Source organism: Oncorhynchus kisutch, linkage group LG6 (genome assembly GCF_002021735.2).
Source record: "Oncorhynchus kisutch isolate 150728-3 linkage group LG6, Okis_V2, whole genome shotgun sequence".
In the NCBI taxonomy this organism is placed as follows: domain Eukaryota; kingdom Metazoa; phylum Chordata; class Actinopteri; order Salmoniformes; family Salmonidae; genus Oncorhynchus; species Oncorhynchus kisutch.
The window spans coordinates 9,858,156-9,878,697 of record NC_034179.2 but is presented as its reverse complement, the minus strand read 5'-3'; the positions used below and the strand labels follow the sequence as shown (position 1 = coordinate 9,878,697).

Genomic DNA, 20,542 nt, shown 5'->3' with positions numbered 1-20,542 from the left:
CCATGTCCAGATAGCATGACCTGTCCAGATAGCACCATGCCCAGATAGCATGACCATGTCCAGAGAGCACCATGTCCAGATAGCATGACCATGTCCAGATAGCAGCATGTCCAGATAACACCATGTCCAGATAGCACCATGCCCAGATAGCATGACCATGTCCAGATAGCACCATGTCCAGATAACATGACCTGTCCAGATAGCCCCATGTCCAGATAGCATGACCTGTCCAGATAGCACCATGCCCAGATAGCATGACCATATCCAGAGAGCACCATGTCCAGATAGCATGACCATGTCCAGATAGCAGCATGTCCAGATAACACCATGTCCAGATAGCATGACCATGTCCAGATAGCATGACCATGTCCAGATAGCATGACCATGTACAGATAGCACCATGTCCAGATAGCATGACCATGTCCAGATATTAGCATGTCCAGATAACACCATGTCCAGATAGCATGACCATGTACAGATAGCACCATGTCCAGATAGCATGATAATGTCCAGATAGCAGGACCATGCCCAGATAGCGTGACCATGTCCAGATAGCATAACCATTTCCAGATAACACCATGTCCAGATAGCATGACCATGTCCAGATAGCATGACCATGTACAGATAGCATGACCATGTCCAGATAGCATGACAATTTCCAGATAGCATGACCATGTCCAGATAGCATGACAATGTTCAGATATCATGACCATGTCCAGATAGCACTATGCCCAGATATCATGACCATATCCAGATTGCATGACCATGTCCAGATAGCATGACCATATCCAGATTGCATGACCATATCCAGATTGCATGGCCATGTCCAGATAGCACCATGTCCAGATAGCACCATGTCCAGATAGCATGACAATGTCCAGATGTCATGACCATTTCCAGATAGCATGACCATGTCCTGATAGCACCACGCCCAGATAGCATGACCATGTCCATAGAGCATGACCATGTCCAGATAGCATAAACATTTCCAGATAGCATGACCATATCCTGATAGCACCATTTCCAGATAGCATGACCATTTCCAGATAGCTGATGAACCAAGATGGCGTAGCAGTAAGTCGTCCTGTTGTGTCGTGTCCCTGTATATTTTGTTTATATTTTGTTTATTTTTCGTTTTTTTTTTACATATTTTTCGTTTTTTACATAGCTATCCCTTTAAAAACATTTTGCTAAACCTAAGCTTCCAAATACGCTGGATCTTCACAACTAGCTATCTAGCTAAACTGCAACCCTGGATGATTACCCCTGGCTAGCGTTTCCACCCACTTAGCTTGAAGCTAGCCCGGCCTGCGCTACCACCGTAGCATACTCCTGAGCTACAATACCCGGGCACACGACCGGTCTATCGATGTCACCGCATGAAGAGGAATAAACAGACTCACCCCATCGCGACGTCCCCCAAAGGCTAACTCTCTAGCCCTCGCTATCTCCCTGCTTGCTAATTCGGCCTGCTAACTGCTAGCTTGTCCAGCTCCGGTCCGCTAACTGCTACCTTGTCTAGCCCGGGCCTACAAACTGTTAGCTTGTTAGCACAGGCCTGCTAACCGCCTGAATCGCCGCGTCCCAAACGCCCACCGGACCCATATTTACTTTCTATCTCTTTTGACTTTTAATTTGTTTATACCTTCCGGAAACCTGCCTCACCCAATGTGATACGGAATCGCTATTATTTTTTATTTATTTTTAGAACACACTCAAGAACCTCCAGAAGCTAACCAGCTAACTAGCTACAAGCTATTTAGTCATTGTTCGTTTTTTTAACCTGGATAACACTCGCCAGTCCAGCTTCCCTTCCCCATCCACCGCTGCCCCCTGGACACTGATCTCTTGGCTACATAGCTGATGCACGCTGGACTGTCCATAAATCACGGTACTCCATTCTGCTTGTTTGTTTTATCTGTTGGCCCCGTTGCCTAGTCTACGCCATTTTACCTGCTGTTGTTGTGCTAGCTGATTAGCTGTTGTCTCACCTACTGTTTTAGCTAGCTTTCCCAATTCAACACCTGTGATTACTGTATGCCTCGCTGTATGTCTCTCTCAAATGTCAATATGCCTTGTATACTGTTGTTCAGGTTAGTTATCATTGTTTTAGTTCACAATGGAGCCCCTAGTTCCACTCTTCATACCCCTGATAACTCCTTTGTCCCACCTCCCACACATGCGGTGACCTCACCCATTACTACCAGCATGTCCAGAGATACAACCTCTCTCATCATCACCCAGTGCCTGGGCTTACCTCCGCTGTACCCGCACCCCACCATACCCCTGTCTGCGCATTATGCCCTGAATATATTCTACCATGCCCAGAAACCTGCTCCTCTTATTCTCTGTCCCCAACGCTCTAGGCGACCAGTTTTGATAGCCTTTAGCCGCACCCTCATACTACTCCTTCTCTGTTCCGCGGGTGATGTGGAGGTAAACCCAGGCCCTGCATGTCCCCAGGCACCCTCATTTGTTGACTTCTGTGTTCGAAAAAGCCTTGGTTTCATGCATGTCAACATCAGAAGCCTCCTCCCTAAGTTTGTCTTACTCACTGCTTTAGCACACTCTGCTAACCCTGATGTCCTTGCTGTGTCTGAATCCTGGCTCAGGAAGGCCACCAAAAATTCAGAGATTTCCATACCCAACTATAACATCTTCCGTCAAGATAGAACTGCCAAAGGGGGAGGAGTTGCAGTTTACTGCAGAGATAGCCTGCAAAGTAATGTCATACTTTCCAGGTCCATACCCAAACAGTTCGAACTACTAATTTTGAAAATTACTCTCTCCAGAAATAAGTCTCTCACGGTTGCCGCCTGCTACCGACCCCCCTCAGCTCCCAGCTGTGCCCTGGACACCATTTGTGAATTGATCGCCCCCCATCTAGCTTCAGAGTTTGTTCTGTTAGGTGACCTAAACTGGGATATGCTTAACACCCCGCCAGTCCTACAATCTAAGCTAGATGCCCTCAATCTCACACAAATCATCAAGGAACCCACCAGGTACAACCCTAACTCTGTAAACAAGGGCACCCTCATAGACGTCATCCTGACCAACTGGCCCTCCAAATACACCTCCGCTGTCTTCAACCAGGATCTCAGCGATCACTGCCTCATTGCCTGTATCCGCTACGGAGCCGCAGTCAAACGACCACCCCTCATCACTGTCAAACGCTCCCTAAAACACTTCTGTGAGCAGGCCTTTCTAATCGACCTGGCCCGGGTATCCTGGAAGGACATTGACCTCATCCCGTCAGTTGAGGATGCCTGGTCATTCTTTAAAAGTAACTTCCTCACCATTTTAGATAAGCATGCTCCGTTCAAAAAATGCAGAACTAAGAACAGATACAGCCCTTGGTTCACCCCAGACCTGACTGCCCTCGACCAGCACAAAAACATCCTGTGGCGGACTGCAATAGCATCGAATAGTCCCCGTGATATGCAACTGTTCAGGGAAGTCCGGAACCAATACACGCAGTCAGTCAGGAAAGCTAAGGCCAGCTTCTTCAGGCAGAAGTTTGCATCCTGTAGCTCCAACTCCAAAAAGTTCTGGGACACTGTGAAGTCCATGGAGAACAAGAGCACCTCCTCCCAGCTGCCCACTGCACTGAGGCTAGGTAACACGGTCACCACTGATAAATCCATGATTATTGAAAACTTCAATAAGCATTTCTCAACGGCTGGCCATGCCTTCCGCCTGGCTACTTCAACCTCGGCCAACAGCTCCGCCCCCCCCGCAGCTCCTCGCCCAAGCCTCTCCAGGTTCTCCTTTACCCAAATCCAGATAGCAGATGTTCTGAAAGAGCTGCAAAACCTGGACCCGTACAAATCAGCTGGGCTTGACAATCTGGACCCTCTATTTCTGAAACTATCTGCCACCATTGTCGCAACCCCTATTACCAGCCTGTTCAACCTCTCTTTCATCTCGTCTGAGATCCCCAAGGATTGGAAAGCTGCCGCAGTCATCCCCCTCTTCAAAGGGGGAGACACCCTGGACCCAAACTGTTACAGACCTATATCCATCCTGCCCTGCCTATCTAAGGTCTTCGAAAGCCAAGTCAACAAACAGGTCACTGACCATCTCGAATCCCACCGTACCTTCTCCGCTGTGCAATCTGGTTTCCGAGCCGGTCATGGGTGCACCTCAGCCACACTCAAGGTACTAAACGACATCATAACCGCCATCGATAAAAGACAGTACTGTGCAGCCGTCTTCATCGACCTCGCCAAGGCTTTCGACTCTGTCAATCACCATATTCTTATCGGCAGACTCCGTAGCCTCGGTTTTTCGGATGACTGCCTTGCCTGGTTCACCAATTACTTTGCAGACAGAGTTCAGTGTGTCAAATCGGAGGGCATGCTGTCCGGTCCTCTGGCAGTCTCTATGGGGGTGCCACAGGGTTCAATTCTCGGGCCGACTCTTTTCTCTGTGTATATCAATGATGTTGCTCTTGCTGCGGGCGATTCCCTGATCCACCTCTACGCAGACGACACCATTCTATATACTTTCGGCCCGTCTTTGGACACTGTGCTATCTAACCTCCAAACAAGCTTCAATGCCATACAACACTCCTTCCGTGGCCTCCAACTGCTCTTAAACGCTAGTAAAACCAAATGCATGCTTTTCAACCGGTCGCTGCCTGCACCTGCATGCCCGACTAGCATCACCACCCTGGATGGTTCCGACCTAGAATATGTGGACGTCTATAAGTACCTAGGTGTCTGGCTAGACTGCAAACTCTCCTTCCAGACTCATATCAAACATCTCCAATCGAAAATCAAATCAAGAGTCGGCTTTCTATTCCGCAACAAAGCCTCCTTCACTCAAGCCGCCAAGCTTACCCTAGTAAAACTGACTATCCTACCGATCCTCGACTTCGGCGATGTCATCTACAAAATGGCTTCCAACACTCTACTCAGCAAACTGGATGCAGTCTATCACAGTGCCATCCGTTTTGTCACTAAAGCACCTTATACTACCCACCACTGCGACTTGTATGCTCTAGTCGGCTGGCCCTCGCTACATATTCGTCGCCAGACCCACTGGCTCCAGGTCATCTACAAGTCTATGCTAGGTAAAGCTCCGCCTTATCTCAGCTCACTGGTCACGATGGCAACACCCATCCGTAGCACGCGCTCCAGCAGGTGTATCTCACTGATCATCCCTAAAGCCAACACCTCATTTGGCCGCCTTTCGTTCCAGTACTCTGCTGCCTGTGACTGGAACGAATTGCAAAAATCGCTGAAGTTGGAGACTTTTATCTCCCTCACCAACTTCAAACATCAGCTATCTGAGCAGCTAACCGATCGCTGCAGCTGTACATAGTCTATTGGTAAATAGCCCACCCTTTTCACCTACCTCATCCCCGTACTGTTTTTATTTATTTACTTTTCTGCTCTTCTGCACACCAATATCTCTACCTGTACATGACCATCTGATCTTTTATCACTCCAGTGTTAATCTGCAAAATTGTAATTATTTGCCTACCTCCTCATGCCTTTTGCACACATTGTATATAGACCCCCCCTTCGTTTTCTACTGTGTTATTGACTTGTTAATTGTTTACTCCATGTGTAACTCTTTGTTGTATGATCACACTGCTATGCTTTATCTTGGCCAGGTCGCAGTTGCAAATGAGAACTTGTTCTCAACTAGCCTACCTGGTTAAATAAAGGTGTTCTCAACTAGCCTACCTGGTTAAATAAAGGTGAAATAAAATAAATAAAAAAAAATAAAAAAAATGACAATGTCCAGATAGCATGACCATTTCCAGATAGCATGACCATGTCCAGATAGCATGACCATGTCCAGATAGCACCATGTCCAGATAGCATGACCATGTCCAGATAGCACCATGTCCAGATAGCTTGACCATGTCCAGATAGCACCATGTCCAGATTGCACCATGTACAGATAGCATGACCATGTCCAGATAGCACCATGTCCAGATAGCATGACCATGTCCAGATAGCACCATGCCCAGATAGCACTATGTCCAGATAGCACCATGTCCAGATAGCACCATGTCCAGATAGCATGACCATGTCCAGATAGCACCATGCCCAGATAGCACCATGTCCAGATAGCACCATGTCCAGAGAGCACCATGTCCAGATAGCATGACCATGTCCAGATAGCATGACTTTATCCAGATAGCACCATGTCCAGAAAACATGACCATGTCCAGATAGCATGACCATGTCCAGATAGCAACATGTCCAGATAGCATGACCATGTCCAGATAGCACCATGCCCAGAAAACATGACCATGTCCAGATAGCATGACAATGTCCAGATAGCATGACAATGTCCAGATAGCACCATGCCCAGATAGCATGACCATGTCCAGATAGCACCATGTCCAGATAGCATGACCATGTCCAGATAGCACCATGTCCAGATAGCACCCTGCCCAGATAGCATGACCATGTCCAGATAGCACCATGTCCAGATAGCATGACCTGTCCAGATAGCACCATGCCCAGATAGCATGACCATGTCCAGAGAGCATGACCATGTCCAGATAGCACCATGTCCAGATAGCATGACCATGTCCAGATAGCAGCATGTCCAGATAACACCATGTCCAGATAGCATGACCATGTCCAGATAGCATGACCATGTACAGATAGCACCATGTCCAGATAGCATGACCATGTCCAGATATTAGCATGTCCAGATAACACCATGTCCAGATAGCATGACCATGTACAGATAGCACCATGTCCAGATAGCATGATAATGTCCAGATAGCATGACCATGCCCAGATAGCGTGACCATGTCCAGATACCATAACCATTTCCAGATAACACCATGTCCAGATAGCTTGACCATGTCCAGATAGCATGACCATGTACAGATAGCATGACCATGTCCAGATAGCATGACAATTTCCAGATAGCATGACCATGTCCAGATAGCATGACAATGTTCAGATATCATGACCATGTCCAGATAGCACCATGCCCAGATATCATGACCATATCCAGATTGCATGACCATGTCCAGATAGCATGACCATATCCAGATTGCATGACCATATCCAGATTGCATGGCCATGTCCAGATAGCACCATGTCCAGATAGCACCATGTCCAGATAGCATGACAATGTCCAGATGTCATGACCATTTCCAGATAGCATGACCATGTCCTGATAGCACCATGCCCAGATAGCATGACCATGTCCATAGAGCATGACCATGTCCAGATAGCATAAAAATTTCCAGATAGCATGACCATATCCTGATAGCACCATTTCCAGATAGCATGACCATGTCCAGATAGCATGACCATGTCCAGATAGCACCATGTCCAGATAGCATGACCATGTCCAGATAGCACCATGTCCAGATAGCACCATGTCCAGATTGCGCCATGTCCAGATAGCATGACCATGTCCAGATAGCACCATGTCCAGATAAGATGACCATGTCCAGATAGCACCATGTCCAGATAGCATGACCATGTCCAGATAGCACCATGTCCAGATTGCACCATGTCCAGATAGCACCATGTCCAGATAGCATGACCATGTCCAGATAGCACCATGTCCAGATAGCATGACCATGTCCAGATATTAGCATGTCCAGATAACACCATGTCCAGATAGCATGACCATGTACAGATAGCACCATGTCCAGATAGCATGATAATGTCCAGATAGCATGACCATGCCCAGATAGCGTGACCATGTCCAGATACCATAACCATTTCCAGATAACACCATGTCCAGATAGCTTGACCATGTCCAGATAGCATGACCATGTACAGATAGCATGACCATGTCCAGATAGCATGACAATTTCCAGATAGCATGACCATGTCCAGATAGCATGACAATGTTCAGATAGCACCATGCCCAGATATCATGACCATGTCCAGAGAGCATGACCATGTCTAGATAGCATAACCATTTCCAGATAGCATGACCATATCCTGATAGCACCATTTCCAGATAGCATGACCATTTCCAGATAGCATGACCATGTCCAGATAGCATGACCATGTCCAGATAGCATGACCATGTCCAGATAGCATGACCATGTCCAGATAGCACCATGTCCAGATAGCATGACCATGTCCAGATAGCACCATGTCCAGATAGCTTGACCATGTCCAGATAGCACCATGTCCAGATTGCACCATGTCCAGATAGCATGACCATGTCCAGAAAGCATGACCATGTCCAGATAGCATGACCATGTACAGATAGCACCATGTCGAGATAGCATGACCATGTCCAGATAGCATGACTTTATCCAGATAGCACCATGTCCAGATAGCATGACCATGTCCAGATAACACCATGTCCAGATAGAATGCCCATGTACAGATAGCACCATGTCCAGATAGCTTGACAATGTCCAGATAGCATGACCATGTCCAGATAGCATGACCATGTACAGCTAGCACCATGTCCAGATAGCATGACAATGTCCATATAGCATGACCATGTCCAGATAGCATGACCATGTACAGATAGCATGACCATGTCCAGATAGCATGACAATTTCCAGATAGCATGACCATGTCCAGATAGCATGACCATGTCCAGATAGCACCATGTCCAGATAGCATGACCATATCCAGGTTGCATGACCATATCCAGATTGCATGGCCATGTCCAGATAGCACCATGTCCAGATAGCACCATGTCCAGATAGCATGACAATGTCCAGATGTCATGACCATTTCCAGATAGCATGACCATGTCCTGATAGCACCATGCCCAGATAGCATGACCATGTCCAGATAGCATAACCATTTGCAGATAGCCTGACCATATCCTGATAGCACCATTTCCAGATAGCATGACCATGTGCAGATGGACCATGTCCAGATAGCATGACCATGTCTAGATAGCACCATGTCCAGATAGCACCATGTCCATGTAGCACCATGTCCAGATAGCATGACTTTATCCAGATAGACCTTGTCCAGATAGCAACATGCCCAGATAGCATGACCATGTCCAGATAGCATGACCGTATCCTGATAGCATGACCATGTCCAGATAGCATGACCATATCTTGATAGCATGACCATGTCCAGATAGCACCATGTGCAGATTGCACCATGTCCATGTAGCACCATGTCCAGATTGCACCATGTACAGATAACATGACCATATCCTGATAGCATGACCATGTCCAGATAGCAACATGTCCAGAAAAGATGACCATGTCCAGATTGCATGACAATGTCCAGATAGCATGACTTTGCCCAGATAGCACCATGTCCAGATAGCATGACAATGTCCAGATAGCACCATGTCCAGATTGCATGACCATGTCCAGATAGCACCATGTCCAGATAGCATGACCATGTCCACATAGCACCATGTCCAGATAGCATGACCATGTCCAGATAGCATGACCATGTCCAGATAGCATGACCATGTCCAGATAGCATGAAATGTCCAGATAGCATGACTTTATCCAGATAGACATTGTCCAGAAAGCAATATGTCCAGATGGCATGACTATGTCCAGATAGCACCATGTCCAAATAGCATGACTTTATCCAGATAGACCTTGTCCAGATAGCAACATGTCCAGATAGCATGACCATGTCCAGATAGCATGACCGTATCCTGATAGCATGACCATTTCCAGATAGCATGACCATATCCTGATAGCATGACCATGTCCAGATAGCATCATGTCCGGATTGCACCATGTCCATGTAGCACCATGTCCAGATTGCACCATGTCCAGATAGCATGACTTTATCCAGATAGACCTTGTCCAGATACAGTGCCTTGCGAAAGTATTCGGCCCCCTTGAACTTTGCGACCTTTTGCCACATTTCAGGCTTCAAACATAAAGATATAAAACTGTATTTTTTGTGAAGAATCAACAACAAGTGGGACACAATCATTAAGTGGAACGACATTTATTGGATATTTCAAACTTTTTTAACAAATCAAAAACTGAAAAATTGGGCGTGCAAAATTATTCAGCCCCCTTAAGTTAATACTTTGTAGCGCCACCTTTTGCTGCGATTACAGCTGTAAGTCGCTTGGGGTATGTCTCTATCAGTTTTGCACATCGAGAGACTGAAATGTTTTCCCATTCCTCCTTGCAAAACAGCTCGAGCTCAGTGAGGTTGGATGGAGAGCATTTGTGAACAGCAGTTTTCAGTTCTTTCCACAGATTCTCGATTGGATTCAGGTCTGGACTTTGACTTGGCCATTCTAACACCTGGATATGTTTATTTTTGAACCATTCCATTGTAGATTTTGCTTTATGTTTTGGATCATTGTCTTGTTGGAAGACAAATCTCCATCCCAGTCTCAGGTCTTTTGCAGACTCCATCAGGTTTTCTTCCAGAATGGTCCTGTATTTGGCTCCATCCATCTTCCCATCAATTTTAACCATCTTCCCTGTCCCTGCTGAAGAAAAGCAGGCCCAAACCATGATGCTGCCACCACCATGTTTGACAGTGGGGATAGTGTGTTCAGGGTGATGAGCTGTGTTGCTTTTACGCCAAACATAACGTTTTCCATTGTTGCCAAAAAGTTTAATTTTGGTTTCATCTGACCAGAGCACCTTCTTCCACATGTTTGGTGTGTCTCCCAGGTGGCTTGTGGCAAACTTTAAACTACACTTTTTATGGATATCTTTAAGAAATGGCTTTCTTCTTGCCACTCTTCCATAAAGGCCAGATTTGTGCAATATACGACTGATTGTTGTCCTATGGACAGAGTCTCCCACCTCAGCTGTAGATCTCTGCAGTTCATCCAGAGTGATCATGGGCCTCTTGGCTGCATCTCTGATCAGTCTTCTCCTTGTATGAGCTGAAAGTTTAGAGGGACGGCCAGGTCTTGGTAGATTTGCAGTGGTCTGATACTCCTTCCATTTCAATATTCTTCGCTTGCACAGTGCTCCTTGGGATGTTTAAAGCTTGGGAAATCTTTTTGTATCCAAATCCGGCTTTAAACTTCTTCACAACAGTATCTCGGACCTGCCTGGTGTGTTCCTTGTTCTTCATGATGCTCTCTGCGCTTTTAACGGACCTCTGAGACTATCACAGTGCAGGTGCATTTATACGGAGACATGATTACACACAGGTGGATTGTATTTATCATCATTAGTCATTTAGGTCAACATTGGATCATTCAGAGATCCTCACTGAACTTCTGGAGAGAGTTTGCTGCACTGAAAGTAAAGGGGCTGAATAATTTTGATAGTTTTTGATTTGTTAAAAAAGTTTGAAATATCCAATAAATGTCGTTCCACTTCATGATTGTGTCCCACTTGTTGTTGATTCTTCACAAAAAAATACAGTTTTATATCTTTATGTTTGAAGCCTGAAATGTGGCAAAAGGTCGCAAAGTTCAAGGGGGCCGAATACTTTCGCAAGGCACTGTAGCAACATGTCCATATAGCATGACCATGTCCAGATAGCATGACATTATTCAGATAGCATGACTTTACCCAGATAGCACCAGGTCCAGATAGCATGACAATGTCCAGATAGCACCATGTCCAGATTGCATGACCATGTCCAGATAGCATGACCAAGTCCAGATAGCACCATGTCCAGATAGCATGACCATGTCCACATAGTACCATGTCCAGATAGCATGACCATGTCCAGATAGCATGACCATGTCCAGATAGCATGACAATGTCCAGATATCATGACTTTATCCAGATAGACATTGTCCAGCAAGCAATATGTCCAGATGGCATGACCATGTCCAGATAGCACCATGTCCAGATAGCATGACTTTATCCAGATAGCACCCTGTCCAGATAGCATGACCATGTCCAGATAGCACCATGTCCAGATAGCATGGCCATGTCCAGATAGCATGACTATGTCCAGATAGCATGACAATATCCAGATAGCACCATGTCCAGATAGCATGACCATGTCCAGATAGCACCATGTCCAGATAGCATGACCATGTCCAGATAGCATGACTTTATCCAGATAGCACCATGTCCAGATAACATGACCATGTCCTGATAGCATGACCATGTCCTGATAGCATGACCATGTCCAGATAGCATGACCATGTCCAGATAGCATGACCATGTCCAGATAGCACCATGTCCAGATAGCATGACCATGTCCAGATAGCACCATGTCCAGATAACATGACCATATCCTGATAGCATGACCATGTCCAGATAGCAACATGTCCAGAAAAGATGACCATGTCCAGATTGCATGACAATGTCCAGATAGCATGACCATGTCCAGATAGCACCATGTCCAGATAGCATGACCATGTCCAGATAGCACCATGTCCAGATAACATGACCATATCCTGATAGCATGACCATGTCCAGATAGCAACATGTCCAGAAAAGATGACCATGTCCAGATTGCATGACAATGTCCAGATAGCACCATGCCCAGATAGCACCATGTCCAGATAGCATGACCATGTCCAGATAGCATGACCATGTCCAGATAACACCATGTCCAGATAGCATGACCATGTCCAGATAGCATGACCATGTCCAGATAGCATGACCATGTCCAGATAGCACCATGTCCAGATAGCATGACCATGTCCAGATAGCACCATGTCCAGATAGCATGACCATGTCCAGATAGCACCATATCCAGATAGCATGACCATGTCCAGATGGCATGACAATGTCCAGATAGCATGACAATGTCCAGATAGCATGACTTTATCCAGATAGCTTGACCATTTCCAGATAGCATGACCATGTCCAGATAGCTTTACTTTTTCCAGATAGTACCATGTCCAGATAACATGACCATATCCTGATAGCATGACCATGTCCAGATAGCAACATGTCCAGAAAAGATGATCATGTCCAGATTGCATGACAATGTCCAGATAGCATGACAATGTCCAGATAGCACCATGTCCAGATAGCACCCTGCCCAGATAGCATGACCATGTCCAGATAGCTCCATGCCCAGATAGCATGACCATGTCCAGATAGCATGACCTGTCCAGATAGCACCATGCCCAGATAGCACCATGTCCAGATAGCATGACCATGTCCAGATAGCATGACCATGTCCAGATAGCATGACCATGTCCAGATAGCACCATGTCCAGATAGCATGACCATGTCCAGATAGCACCATGTCCAGATAGCATGACCATGTCCAGATAGCACCATATCCAGATAGCATGACCATGTCCAGATGGCATGACAATGTCCAGATAGCATGAATTTATCCAGATAGCATGACCATGTCCAGATAGCATGACCATGTCCAGATAGCATGACCATGTCCAGATAGCATGACAATGTCCAGATAGCATGACAATGTCCAGATAGCATGACTTTATCCAGATAGACATTGTCCAGAAAGCATTATGTCCAGATAGCATGACTATGTCCAGATAGCATGACTTTATCCAGATAGCACCATCAAATCAAATTTTCAAATCAGATGTATTTATATAGCCCTTCGTACATCAGCTGATATCTCAAAGTGCTGTACAGAAACCCAGCCTAAAACCCGAAACAGCAAGCAATGCAGGTGTAGAAGCACGGTGGCTAGGAAAAACTCCCTAGAAAGGCCAAAACCTAGGAAGAAACCTAGAGAGGAACCAGGCTATGTGGGGTGGCCGGGTGGAGATTATAACAGAACATGGCCAAGATGTTCAAATGTTCATAAATGACCAGCATGGTCGAATAATAATAAGGCAGAACAGTTGAAACTGGAGCAGCAGCACGGTCAAGTGGACTGGGGACAGCAAGGAGTCATCATGTCAGGTAGTCCTGGGGCATGGTCCTAGGGCTCAGGTCCTCTGATAGAGAGAAAGAAAGAGAGGAGAGAATTAGAGAACGCACACTTAGATTCACACAGGACACCGAATAGGACAGGAGAAGTACTCCAGATATAACAAACTGACCCTAGCCCCCCGAAACATAAACTACTGCAGCATAAATACTGGAGGCTGAGACAGGAGGGGTCAGATGTCCAGATAACATGACCATGTCCTGATAGCATGACCATGTCCAGATAGCATGACCATGTCCAGATAGCATGACCATATCCAGATAGCATGACCATGTCCAGATAGCACCATGTCCAGATAGCATGACCATGTCCAGATAGCACCATGTCCAGATAGCATGACCATGTCCAGATAGCACCATGTCCAGATAGCATGACCATGTCCAGATAGCACCATGTCCAGATAACATTGCTGCTTGACATGACATTGCTGCTTGACATGACATTGCTGTTTGACATGACATTGCTGCTTGACATGACATTGCTGCTTGACATGACATTGCTGCTTGACATGACATTGCTGCTTTGCCTTCTTGTTTAATTGGACCCTGATGCCACTGCTCTCACTCTAATTTACATTTTTTAACAAAAGATAATCAAATATCTTTTGTTGCATTGATCGAATGAAGGAGATTATTACTTTGTAACAAGTAATATCATCCTTGACTACAGTAAGTCTCAACAGCCTCACCAACAGCACTGTTGTACCTTGAGTGAAGGTTATTTGAAATAGGCTGTAATCACAATATATTGATAAAAATAAAATGTTTAATTCGAATATGTCACAGCAGAATTGTGTTATCAAACCCGGTCATCTTCAGATTCCAATAACAACAATAACGCAAACCTTCTATTTCTAGAGTTGTGTAACTGTTTGGCGCGTTGTTTATTATTTATGTGACTGGGTCTAGCTTCTATTTTTACCCACATCAGACAGGTATCCTAACGTAGCCTAACGAAGGAAGATGTAAACATTTCCCCAAGTCCATGGATCAGTCCGAAATGGCACCCCACCTATTTCCTATATAGTGCACTACCTTTGAGCAAAGCCCTATGTGACCTGTTCAAAACCAGTGTGCTATATAGTGAACAGGGTGCCTTTTCAGACACAGCCAGTGACCAAATTCATGCCCTCTGGTACTTCCCAATTAGCAGTGCTGGTCTCTGTGTTTTTACACATACAGTAGCTACAGTACATCACAGAACAATTCCATCAGTCACTGCTTAGTCATTGGATTGAATGTAGAAATACACCATTCTGGAATAACTACGAGATCTACATTCTGTTTGGTGCAACAGCGGAACACACTGGCTAATGGGAAAAAATAGTTGTGAAATTTAAAATGGCCCCTGTTGGTTTGTTTATCAGTTGAGTACATAAACAATGACCTTGTCCTTGTGACGGACTTCAGGTAGTAATTCTGGATTCTAATTCTTGACCATGTGATCTTTCTGTGTCAAGTTCAGTAGTAGGCAAATATTTTGGAATGTTGCAGGTAGAACTGTATTGAATAGGGCTGGCATGAGTCCTTATTCTACATGTCAGAGAGTGGCATGTTTGTTCTGCCTAACATATTTCTATCTGAACACAGTGTTGTTACTAGCTGAATGCTCTTCTGTTCTGCTCTCTGGGGTTGACAGATTAGCCAACAGACAAGTACAAACAAAAAATGATGAAAATGTATGCACTCACTACTGGACAAGAGCGTCTGCTAAATGTCTCAAATGTACAAGTAAATGTGATGGTTAGAGAGTTGCCTTAGATGAAATTATAATCTGATTAGATGACCTCTCTCAGAGACAAAATCAATTAAATGAATTGGCGATATTTACTGGTAATGTAACAAGGTTTAATACTTCTGACACTCAAAAATGTCATATTTTGTGCTTGTTTTTAACTCACAAGGGTTTTTACCAGTCACATTTGCCCAGTGATTTGGCCTGTCTTAATCTAAAAAACCAGACAGGCTCATTCTATACATTTGTGACATGGTGCTTCAAACAAGCTCAACGTGAGAATATTCCACCCTGACTGCCAGTCATTTATAAGAGATCAGAGATGCCTTGTCTGGTTTTATAAATATACCAATCTGTCTATTATTAACCCAGCGAAATGACCGTTTAGCTGAAGTGCAGACAATTACCTGACACATGATCTTCAGATATTTATAAAGCAAGGACTCAACCACTGTCTGCTGCTTGCTTTATTTAAACAGATCCATTACAACCCGCAGAGTGCACCTCCGAATCAGTCTGTCGCGTCCCAAATGGAACCCCGTTCCTTATGTAGTGGACTACTTTCAACCAGGGCTAAAAAGGACTCTGGTTGAAAGTAGTGTATGACATAGGGAATAGGGTGCTGTTTGGGCCGCACCTCCAGTCCAGCCGAGCATCGACATCGACGGGCGTCGCCGGACAGTTTTTAGCACGAGATAGGATTCTGGAAAGCATCTATTTTAGTGCCATGGATGAGATGGAACGGCCTTATCATTAGGCCTAGGCCAGCAGGACATTTTGTAAATGTTTGACGGATCAGACTCCCTCGGCCCGGCCGGCTGGGCACCCCATCATGGATAATTTGTGGCTTCTCTGATCGGAAGACAGACAGACACATCAACACAGACAATAATCAGGAGGAGGTTTGCGTTCAGTATGGTACAGTTTTCAGTAGGGCACAGTGTTCAGTAGGGCACAGTGTTCAGTAGGGCACAGTGTTCAGTAGGGAACTGTGTTCAGTAGGGCACAGTGTTCAGTAGGGAACTGTGTTCAATAGGGCACAGTTTTCTGTAGGGCACAGTGTTCAGTAGGGCACAGTGCTCAGTAGGGAACTGTGTTCAGTAGGGCACAGTGTTCTGTAGGGCACAGTGTTCTGTAGGGCACAGTGTTCAGTAGGGCACAGTTTTCTGTAGGGCACAGTGATCAGTAGGGAACAGTGTTCAGAGTAGGGAACAGTGTTCAGAGTAGGGAACACTGTTCAGTAGGGCACCGGGTAAGGAAAACATTTTTAGAAAAGAAAACAAAAATGAAACATTTCTTATTGGACAAAGTTCGGATAGTACCTTCCATGCTTCACTCTGTTTCAAAACGTTTACCATGCCTACCCAGCCCCCAGAGAGAAAATAGTCTCAACATAGAAGACTCCATGTGTGGGCTTGCAGATTCATTTATGCCTGTTGTGTTTTTCGTTTCTTTTTTGAAGGTCTGGGTTGTCTGCCATCACACATAAATGAGAATAGCCAGTTTTGAAGTGATATTCCACGGAGAAATGTCCCATAGACCTCACAGAGACATCACAGAGACATCACAGAGACCTCACAGAGACATCACAGAGACCTCACAGAGACCTCACAGAGACATAAAAGAGACCTCACAGAGACATCACAGAGACCTCACAGAGACCTCACAGAAACTTCACAGAGACATCCCAGAGACATCACAGAGACCTCACAGAGACATCACAGAGACCTCACAGAAATCTCACAGAGACCTCACAGAGACATCCCAGAGACATCCCAGAGACATCACAGAGACCTCACAGAGACATCACAGAGACATCACAGAGACATCATGTAATCAGTGGAGGCTGCTGAGGGGAGGACGGCTCATAGTAATGGCCAGAACGGAGCAAATGGAATGGCATCAAACACCTGGAAACCATGGAAACCACGTGTTTGATGTATTTGATACCATTCCACTTATTCTGCTCCAGCCATTACTACGAGCCCATCATCCCCAATTAAGGTGCTACCAACCTCCTGTGCTGTAATGTTGCTAGAGTCAGATTGTCCTCTACCCAGCTTCTGTCTATGGATGATGTCTGGGTTTAGCCCTCGAGCCTCTGTTTATGGATGATGTCTGGGTTTGGCCCTCCAGCCTCTGTTTATGGATGATGTCTGGGTTTAGCCCTCCAGCCTCTGTCTATGGATGATGTCTGGGTTTAGCCCCCCAGCCTCTGTCTATGGATGATGTCTGGGTTTAGCCCTCCAGCCTCTGTTTATGGATGATGTCTGGGTTTAACCCTCCAGCCTCTGTCTATGGATGATGTCTGGGTTTAGCCCCCCAGCCTCTGTCTATGGATGATGTCTGGGTTTAGTCCTCCAGCCTCTGTTTATTGATGATGTCTGGGTTTAGCCCTACAGCCTCTGTTTATGGATGATGTCTGGGTTTAGCCCTCCAGCCTCTGTCTGTGGATGATGTCTGGGTTTAGCCCTCCATCCTCTGTCTGTGGATGATGTCTGGGTTTCGCCCTCCAGCCTCTGTTTATGGATGATGTCTGGGTTTAGCCCTCCATCCTCTGTCTATGTCTGGGTTTAGCCCTCCAGCCTCTGTTTATGGATGATGTCTGGGTTAAGGCATACAGATATAGTGTATTTACACCCACGCATATTTCTCTATTGTGTGTACAGTACAGCCATGTATCCAGCCATGTATCCAACCATGTATCCAACCATGTATCCAGACATGTATCCAACCATGTATCCAGCCATGTATCCAGCCATATATCCAACCATGTATCCAAACATGTATCCAACCGTGTGTCTAGCCATGTATCCAGCCATGTATCCAACCATGTATCCAGCCATGTATCCAGCCATATATCCAGCCATGTATCCAACCATGTATCCAGCCATGTATCCAACCATGTATCCAAACATGTATCCAGCCATGTATCCAACCATGTATCCAGCCATGTATCCAACCATGCATCCCGCCATGTACTGTATGTCTCTGTGTGGCTCAGTTGATATTAAAGAGCTAGGTACATGGCGCTAGCAATGCCTGGGTCGTGGTTTGATTCCATTTTTAAAAAATGTGTCCTGTTTGTTCTAGGTTCTACTGGTACAGTATGTTTCCTGTTTGTTTTAGGTTCTACTGGTACAGTACAGTATGTGTCCTGTTTGTTCTAGGTTCTACTGGTACAGTACAGTGTGTTTCCTGTTTGTTCTAGGTTCTACTGGTACAGTACAGTGTGTTTCCTGTTTGTTCTAGGTTCTACTGGTACATTATGTTTCCTGTTTGTTCTAGGTTCTACTGGTACATTATGTTTCCTGTTTGTTCTAGGTTCTACTGGTACAGTATGTTTCCTGTTTGTTCTAGGTTCTACTGGTACAGTATGTTTCCTGTTTGTTCTAGGTTCTACTGGTACAATATGTTTCCTGTTTGTTCTAGGTTCTACTGGTACAGTACAGTATGTTTCCTGTTTGTTCTAGGATCTGCTGGTACAGTACAGTATGTGTCCTGTTTGTTCTAGGTTCTACTGGTACAGTATAGTATGTTTCCTGTTTGTTTTAGGTTCTACTGGCACAGTACAGTATGTTTCCTGTTTGTTCTAGGTTCAACTTGTACAGTACAGTATGTTTCCTGTTTGTTCTAGGTTCTACTGGTACAGTACAGTATGTTTCCTGTTTGTTCTAGGTTCTACTGGTACAGTACAGTATGTTTTCTGTTTGTTCTAGGTTCTACTGGTACAGTACAGTACAGTATGTTTCCTGTTTGTTCTAGGTTATACTGGTACAGTACAGTATGTTTTCTGTTTGTTCTAGGTTCTACTGGTACAGTACAGTACAGTATGTTTCCTGTTTGTTCTAGGTTCTACTGGTACATTATGTTTCCTGTTTGTTCTAGGTTCTACTGGTGCAGTACATTATGTTTCCTGTTTGTTCTAGGTTCTACTGGTACAGTACATTATGTTTCCTGTTTGTTCTAGGTTCTACTGGTACAGTACAGTATGTTTCCTGTTTGTTCTTGGTTCTACTGGTACAGTACATTATGTTTCCTGTTTGTTCTAGGTTCTACTGGTACAGTACAGTATGTTTCCTGTTTGTTCTAGGTTCTACTGGTACAGTACAGTATGTTTCATGTTTGTTCTAGGTTCTACTGGTACAGTACAGTATGTTTCCTGTTTGTTCTAGGTTCTACTGGTACAGTACAGTATGTTTCCTTTTTGTTCTAGGTTCTACTGGTACAGTACATTATGTTTCCTGTTTGTTCTAGGTTCTACTGGTACAGTACAGTATGTTTCCTGTTTGTTCTTGGTTCTACTGGTACAGTACATTATGTTTCCTGTTTGTTCTAGGTTCTACTGGTACAGTACAGTATGTTTCCTGTTTGTTCTAGGTTCTACTGGTACAGTACAGTATGTTTCCTGTTTGTTCTAGGTTCTACTGGTGCAGTACATTATGTTTCCTGTTTGTTCTAGGTTCTACTGGTGCAGTACATTATGTTTCCTGTTTGTTCTAGGTTCTACTGGTACAGTACAGTATGTTTCCTGTTTGTTCTAGGTTCTAATGGTACATTGTGTTTCCTCTTTGTTCTAGGTTCTACTGGTGCAGTACATTATGTTTCCTGTTTGTTCTAGGTTCTACTGGTACAGTACAGTATGTTTCCTGTTTGTTCTAGGTTCTACTGGTACAGTACAGTGTGTTTCCTGTTTGTTCTAGGTTCTACTGGTACAGTACAGTATGTTTCCTGTTTGTTCTAGGTTCTACTGGTACAGTACAGTATGTTTCCTGTTTGTTCTAGGTTCTACTGGTACAGTACAGTATGTTTCCTGTTTGTTCTAGGTTCTACTGGTACAGTACAGTATGTGTCCTGTTTGTTCTAGGTTCTACTGGTACAGTACAGTATGTTTCCTGTTTGTTCTAGGTTCTACTGCTACAGTACAGTATGTTTCCTGTTTGTTCTAGGTTCTACTGGTACAGTACAGTATGTGTCCTGTTTGTTCTAGGTTCTACTGGTACAGTACAGTATGTGTCCTGTTTGTTCTAGGTTCTACTGGTACATTACAGTATGTT

At 44.9% G+C, this 20,542-nt stretch overlaps 1 protein-coding gene across 1 annotated transcript in view; it reads left to right on the top strand.

Moving 5' to 3' along the window:
* The window catches only part of hcn1 (hyperpolarization activated cyclic nucleotide-gated potassium channel 1), a 157,841-nt gene that overhangs the window by 9,533 nt on the left and 127,766 nt on the right, over window positions 1-20,542 (top strand). The window lies entirely within an intron of this gene.